The following is a 7,767-nucleotide window of genomic DNA, read 5'->3' as shown; positions in this document are numbered from 1 at the left end:
CCCGCTCCTCTGCCAGGGACCGGAGAGCTTCCTGGTTGAGACCCCGGAGCTCCTCTGCGCGCTTCTCGATGTCAGCTCCCGCCTTCGCGACAAGCGCCTCGCGGGATTCCAGCTTGGCTTGCCGCGCGCGGTAGAGCGACAACAGCTTCCGCAGCAGCCGCTCCTCCTCAGGCTCGCCGCTGCTGCTGCTCGGCGCATCAACTAGCATCAGCCCAGAGGAGGCAAGCACCTCTCCATCAAAGCTCACTCCCTCAACCGGCGCCCTGGAGCTTGACGCCCAGGGGAGGTTGATGAAGACGCCATCGCCGGCCTTCAAGTAGACGTCTGGCTGGGGCTCTTCGGAGCCTGGCGCTGCGGCAGCGGTGGACGGGTCGGCGGTCGACGTAGCGCCTGGCGCTCCTGCGGCCTCAGGGCCGTCAGTGCGATTGCCAGACCCCTCGCCAGCTGCTGCGGCGGCAGCTTTGGCGGCCTCGTCACCGGCGGGATCATCAGCGCTGGCTGCTTCTTCAGTGGCAGCGGCGTCGTCGGCAGCAACCTCGGTCTCCATCGACTCCGCAGCAGATGGGTCTGATGGCCAGAAAAGTGAGAAAAGTCAAGCAAATACCCAAAAAGAAGAAGAACCCGAGGGAAGCTTTGAAGAGAAGATTACCTGTACTGGGTTTGGCAGTCGTAGTCTCCGCCGCCGGGGGGACGCCGGTGCTGTCCCTTGCCGGAGAACTCTCCCTTGCCGGAGGACTCTCCCTTGGCATTTCGGGGGCGGCCTCCGGGCACTCCTAGTGGGGCTGCTCCGCTCCTACACAAACCAACAGTCAGATGTCAGCAAAGAAAGAGTATCCATGCGCGCCTAACAGCGGAAAGCGAACCATATACTTACGCTGGGGGCTGCTCCGGAGAACAGTTGCCGGGTCTGGCAAGGTTGTCTCGGACGCACCCCCTGCTGTCGCGGTGGGTTCGCCCTCGATGATAATCACCGGGACCTTGGCTCTCTTCGCTGCTCTCTGGGCCAGAGTCCTAAAAAGGAATAAGTTCAGAGTAAAGCAAATGAGATACAAGACAAAACAGCAAGAATTGAAGAACTACAAGAACAACAAGAGAATCTTACGCTTCTTCTTCCTTGTCGGAGCTGAACGCGGAGAAGTCGAAGTCCGGCTCACGTCTGGCGCGAGGAGGCGGAGGAGTAGTTTCCCTTTGCCGCTTGGCGGGAACAGTGGCGGTGGTCTGAGACGACCCCGCTCCGGCTGCCGCCGCGGCGTGAGAAGCGGCAGGAGCAGAAGCGGTGGTCCGGGTGGACCCTGCTCCAGTTGCCGCAGCAGCGTGAGGTGCTCCCGCAGCAACAGTGCTTGCCGCGGTGGAGCGTGTCGCGCGGCGCGGCGACTGTTGACTCGCCCGCCGCCCCGCTATGTCCCCGGCCTTGCGGAGACGCCTTCTTGGTGGGGATGGAGGCTCTTCTTGCGGCGAGCTTCCTGAAGATGAGGAGGAAGAGGAGTTGATCTCCAGCGAGCCGCTCGTACCCTCGGCGGGCTCGCTCGACTCGACGTCACGCCCGGCAAGCTCTTTCTCGCCGACGAGCTCCTCTTGCTCGGCACGGCTTGCCGCCTCTGCTGCCTCTGCCTCCTCCACGGTGAATCCAAATTCGCCCGCGGCTGCGGCTACCGCCGCCTCTTCCAGCCTAGTGGCGACGCGTGTCATCTCCGCATCGGTGGTGTCGCGGGTGAGGCTCTTCTTTTCGTCGGAGCGGACCGGCACTTCTACCAAGCCGTCAAAGAACTCCTGCATGACGTCGTCTCCAGGCTCTTGCCAAGTGGGGACAATTCCATGCGAATCGCACAGCGGCATCATTGCACGGATGCGGTCGAGCGCGGAGTTGTTGCACAGCGGAACGACACCCTTCGGCAACCTGAACACTTTGGGATGTTGAGGGTCGTACTTGAACAGCTCTTGGAGCATCGCGTTAAGCTCCAGAACAGTGAAGTTGAAGTTGAGGCCCGGAAGCAGCCTCATGATATCCGCCGCATTCTTGAATTCCCAGGCGGGTCTCCCCCGTTCCTGCAGGGGGGCGATGCGGCGGCGAAGAAAATCTGCGCCAACAGCGCCTACAGTGAGCCCGGCAAGCCTGAGGCGTTGGATCCGGGTGACGGCAATCTTCACCCTATCGTCTTCCGGGGCCACGTCACTCCAATCGCTGCCGCGTGCTACTGGGGCTTGGCGCCAGGCGGTAAACGGCTGCGGGTTCTCCTCGGCAATCCAGCACTAGTCTGCTCTCTATTCCCCCCACTTGCCGCGGAACTCTCCCTCCAGATAAGTGTCCTTCTTGCCGGCCCTCGAGATCCAGGCGATTCCGCCGGATAAAGGCTCTCCTCTCTCTACTCGAGGCATAAAGAAGTGGCGAAAAAGGGCTACATTGGGATAGACTCCGACAAAGTTTTCGCAGAGATGTGCGGAAACTGCCATGGTCAGAACAACATTGGGGGTGAAGTCAAGGAGGTGGAACCCGTAGGTGTTCATAATATCGCAGAAAAACTCAGAGAAGGGCGGGCAGAGCCCGCAGTAGAAGAATAAGGCGAAGAAAGGATATCCATTTGGAGCCATTTTCCAAGCGGCGGCTGGAAGTACCTTCGTGCGCGGATGCGCTCGCGTCTCCGTCGACCAGAAGAGGTAGTAATTCTCCCTCAGCTCCCTCGCGGCGAGCTTGGGGGGGGGGGAGATTGCCCGCTCCTTTCGCAGCGCCGCAAGCCGCTGCGCCTCGGTCGACTTCACAACCTTCCCTTTGTCGGCTCTCGGAGCCATGGCGGAAGTGGTGGAGGAGGTCGACGGCGTTGGTGGTGCTGGTGGCGATGGGGGGCGGGGCGCTGCTCTCTTTCAGCTTTGGGAAGACGAGGGAGTGGCGGAGATTTCCGAGATTGGAGTAGCAACCTGCGAATGGGCGAACTACCCCTATTTCCCATGCTTACAAAGAGGGAGGGGGCGGACGTTCCGCCTTTCCGAATAAAGAAACCACCCACGATCTCTCCCACGACGCCGCATTCAACGCGTGCCGTTCGGGGAGGGCGCGGTGGATACGGGGAGAGATACGGCGTAACCCAGGCCGCGCGTGCCCGTGCCCTGTTTTGGGCCTGGCCCAACAGCGCTCGGCACTGTGTATGGCCCAGGCCCGGGAGCTCCTGTCGGTGTACTAGAGTAGGGGTACCCTAGTATCTCGAACTTGTGCACGGGCAGTCGCAGCATCCCGCGGCAAGGCTTGCCGGGTGACCGCCAAGGTCCTCTGTGGTTCCTTTGGAGCCATTCAAGGACAAAGTATCCAAGCCAAGGAGACAACACCCCGGCAAGAGGAGCTTGCCGGGAAGGCCAACCAAGGCATCTCAAGGAACTTGCCGCGACACGCCACGCGTCCAGGCAAGGCCCGGTGAGCGACAAGCTCCCGGACGCGACAAGACAACGACCGCAGCAAGGCGCTTGCCGCGGCAAGTTACCACTCTGTGTCCGCGCTCCAGCACATCCACCAACGTGTCGCTCTGGGACCCTTCCAAGCGTACGTGGCGGGAGGCTATGCAGCCAGCGGTGCGCGGTGGCAAGCGGCGCTGACAAGATTACCATCGTGGCGAGCGGTGGCGTCCCTGACAGTCCCTTTTGCACTATTTAGGCGACGCAGACGGGCATTTAATGCCTTTGTCCCCTGCCGTCAGGGTTAGGTATGATACACTGTAGCAGGTAGCTGTACCAACCACAACACCTTTCCATTTTTACCCTTGTCTATGTTGCCACCTGTCGGTGACCCCTTGAGCATATAAAAGGAGGCCCGTGCGCAACGTAGAGGGGGAAGGAGAGAGAGAACACTCAGGCTCGGTCTCGTTAGCTGCTGGGGTGTACTGTAGCACTCCGCGCTCCCGAGCAAGAACTCAATACAAACCACAAAGCATGAGTAGGGTTTTACGCATCCGTGCGGCCCAAACCTGGGTAAACTGCTCGTGTGCTTCGCCTCGATCCGCTCTTCGTGCGACCCTCGCCCCCGCCGAACCGAAAGGGACTCGGTCCGCCGGTCCCATAGGTGCTCGTGGATTAGTCCCCCGACATCTTTGGCGCGCCAGGTAGGGGCGTCGAGGTTGTGTGAACCAGATTCGGCGTTCACACGAGCTAGATCTTCATCATCTTCATCGACATGCCGCCGAAGAAGAAGGCTTCGGAGGCGGCTGCTCCGTCCACGCCGAACCCACCACCACCGAAGCAAACGGCTGATGGGGCAGATGCCGGCGGAAGAACGGGCGTCGACGAGGGAGCTCACGGTGCTGCCAGGTCCAAGGACAAGGCTGCGCTGCCCATCGGCGGCGTAGCCGGCTCCCACAACGACCGGGCGCACTCCAAGACCTCGGCGTCCGTACATGTACCGCGCCCATCTCAGGAGGCGCGGGACCGGCAGCGTCATGGTACTCACGGTACCATGCGTTTGCTGGACCAAGATCGAGCTGGTGGATCTCGGAGTGCTCAAGACCAGCATGCATGCCAACATGCTGGCACGAGCGAGGCACGGTCGCCTGGACGGGATACTGCTCCTTCTAACATAGTTAGAAGTCTGAGCATATCCCACTCCTCGCACCGTTCGCCACCGCCACCCGCCACTACAGCAGAAGCTTTGGCGCGAGCTCAACTGCTCCTGGACTACCCTCCAACGGCAGACAAGATCGACGACTGGAGGGCCACCATTCAGAGTCTCATCGGCTTCGCCAACGACGACACCCTTCGGCAACCTGAACACTTCGGGATGTTGAGGGTCATACTTGAACAGCTCCTGGAGCATCACGTTAAGCTTCAGAATAGTGAAGTTGAAGTTGAGGCCCGGACGCAGCCTCATGATATCCGCCGCATTCTTGAATTCCCAGGCGGGTCTCCCCCGTTCCTGCAGGGGGGCGATGCGGTGGCGAAGAAAATCTGCGCCAACAGCACCTACAGTGAGCCCGGCAAGCTTGAGGCGTTGGATCCGGGTGACGGCAATCTTCAACCTATCGTCTTCCGGGGCCACCTCACTCCAATCGCTGCCGCATGCTACTGGGGCTTGGCGCTGGGCGGTAAACGGCTGCGGGTTCTCCTCGGCAATCCAGCACCAGTCTGCTCTCCATTCCTCCCACTTGCCGCGGAACTCTCCCTCCAGATAAGTGTCCTTCTTGCCGGCCCTCAAGATCCAGGCGATTCCGCCGGATAAAGGCTCTCCTCTCTCTACTCGAGGCATAAAGAAGTGGCGAAAAAGGGCTACATTGGGATAGACTCCGACAAAGTTTTCGCAGAGATGTGCGAAAACTGCCATGGTCAGAACAGCATTGGGGGTGAAGTCAAGGAGGTGGAATCTGTAGGTGTTCATAATATCGCAGAAAAACTCAGAGAAGGGCGGGCAAAGCCCGCAGTAGAAGAACAAGGCGAAGAAAGGATATCCATTTGGAGCCATTTTCCAAGCGGCTGCTGGAAGTACCTTCGTGCGCGGATGCGCTCGCGTCTCCGTCGACCAGAAGAGGTAGTAATTCTCCCTCAGCTCCCTCGCGGCGAGCTTGGGGGGGGGGGGAAGATTGCCCGCTCCTTTCGCAGCGCCGCAAGCCGCTGCGCCTCGGTCGACTTCACAACCTTCCGTTTGTCGGCTCTCGGAGCCATGGCGGAAGTGGTGGAGGAGCTCGACGGCGTTGGTGGTGCTGGTGGCGATGGGGGGCGGGGCGCTGCTCTCTTTCAGCTTTGGGAAGACGAGGGAGCGGCGGAGATTTCCGAGACTGGAGTAGCAACCGGTAAATGGGCGAACTACCCCTGTTTCCCATGCTTATAAAGAGGGAGGGGGCGGACGTTCTGCCTTTCTGAATATAGAAACCACCCACGATCTCTCCCACGATGCCGCATTTAACGCGTGTCGTCCGGGGAGGGCGCGGTGGATACGGGGAGAGATACGGCGTAACCCAGGCCGCGCGTGCCCGTGCCCTGTTTTGGGCCTGGCCCAACAGCGCACGGCACCGTGTATGGCCCAGGCCCGGGGGCTCCTGTCGGTGTACTAGAGTAGGGGTACCCTAGTATCCCGAACTTGTGCACGGGCAGTCGCAGCATCCCGCGGCAAGGCTTGCCGGGTGACCGCCAAGGTCCTCCGTGGTTCCTTTGGAGCCATTCAAGGACAAAGTATCCAAGCAAATGAGACAAGACCCCGGCAAGAGGAGCTTGCCGGGAAGGCCAACCAAGGCATCTCAAGGAACTTGCCACGACACGCCACGCATCCCGGCAAGGCCCGGTGAGCGACAAGCTCCCGGACGCGACAAGACAACGACCGCGGCAAGGCGCTTGCCGCGGCAAGTTACCACTCTGTGTCCGCGCTCCAGCACATCCACCAACGTGTCGCTCTGGGACCCTTCCAGGCATACGTGGCGGGAGGCTGTGCAGCCAGCGGTGCACGGTGGCAAGCGGCGCTGACAAGATTACCATCGTGGCGAGCGGTGGCGTCCCTGACGGTCCCTTTTGCACTATTTAGGCGACGCAGACGGGCATTTAATGCCCTTGTCCCCTGCTGTCAGGGTTAGGTATGATACACTGTAGCAGGTAGCTGTACCAACCACAACACCTTTCCATTTTTACCCTTGTCTATGTTGCCACCTGTCGGTGACCCCTTGAGCATATAAAAGGAGGCCCGGGCGCAACATAGAGGGGGAAGGAGAGAGAGAACACTCAGGCTCGGTCTCGTTAGCTGCTGGGGTGTACTGTAGCACTCCGCGCTCCCGAGCAAGAACTCAATACAAACCACAAAGCAGGAGTATGGTTTTACGCATCCGTGCGGCCCGAACCTGGGTAAACTGCTCGTGTGCTTCGCCTCGATCTGCTCTTCGTGCGACCCTCGCCCCCGCCGAACCGAAAGGGACTCGGTCCGCCGGTCCCATAGGTGCTCGTGGATTAGTCCCCCGACATTATTTATCATGCAACAATTCTTTTTTAATTATCATTATTACTATTATCTCCGGTTTGCACTATTTTTTGTGCATAGGAAAATGATCTGGGGACTTCGGCGTCACTCTGCCGGTCTGCATTGACTGTGCTATGTCACCACTTCGGCATGTCGAGCTCTCCGCTCCGCCACCTCGGGACCAGCTTGGGGGATGGAACCTTGCCCCGCATCAAGCTTGGACCGTGTCATCAATACCGAACACATTAACCAGCTAAGTCGCTTTCATCCTCAAAGCTTTAATTTCTAACTTGTGTTCGGTTCGACCAAGCATTATACTTTTTTGGAAAAAAGTTGCTTGTAAAAACTTTCCTTGTCCAAACTTTGTTTGTGACGCATAAATTCAAATACCCAATTCATTTGGGGGCTTCCTTCATGAAGCTTTTCCACTTGCATATGATTATACTTGTACAACTTCGTTCCTTGTTCGTGTATTACGCCACAATATGCACCATATTGACTTAAGCGATTTGCAAGCTGGGTTGCCTCGCTCTTGTGTTTACCCCTACGTTCCCGATTGTTCGGCTAGGGAGTAAAGGGAGCACCTCTGCGATTGTCACGATCGGGTCGCCCGAGCCGGACCTCAGACTGGGTGAAGCCGAAAGCTAGCGCTCTTATAGTTTTCAATGATGGTCGGCACACAACGGAACTCACGAGTACAAAAATCTATTGCACAAGTCTCATAATAACAATGAGCACCGAAGAAAGGTACCGGTGGGGGTACTATTTTCTTCGAAGATGCTTCTTACACTTCACGGTAATATAGCATAAGTTCCCTGAGCGCGCTTTGTCTGTTACAGCCTTATGGCCTGATT

This window comes from Triticum dicoccoides, chromosome 1A (assembly GCF_002162155.2).
Source record: "Triticum dicoccoides isolate Atlit2015 ecotype Zavitan chromosome 1A, WEW_v2.0, whole genome shotgun sequence".
In the NCBI taxonomy this organism is placed as follows: domain Eukaryota; kingdom Viridiplantae; phylum Streptophyta; class Magnoliopsida; order Poales; family Poaceae; genus Triticum; species Triticum dicoccoides.
This window is presented reverse-complemented; position numbering follows the sequence as displayed.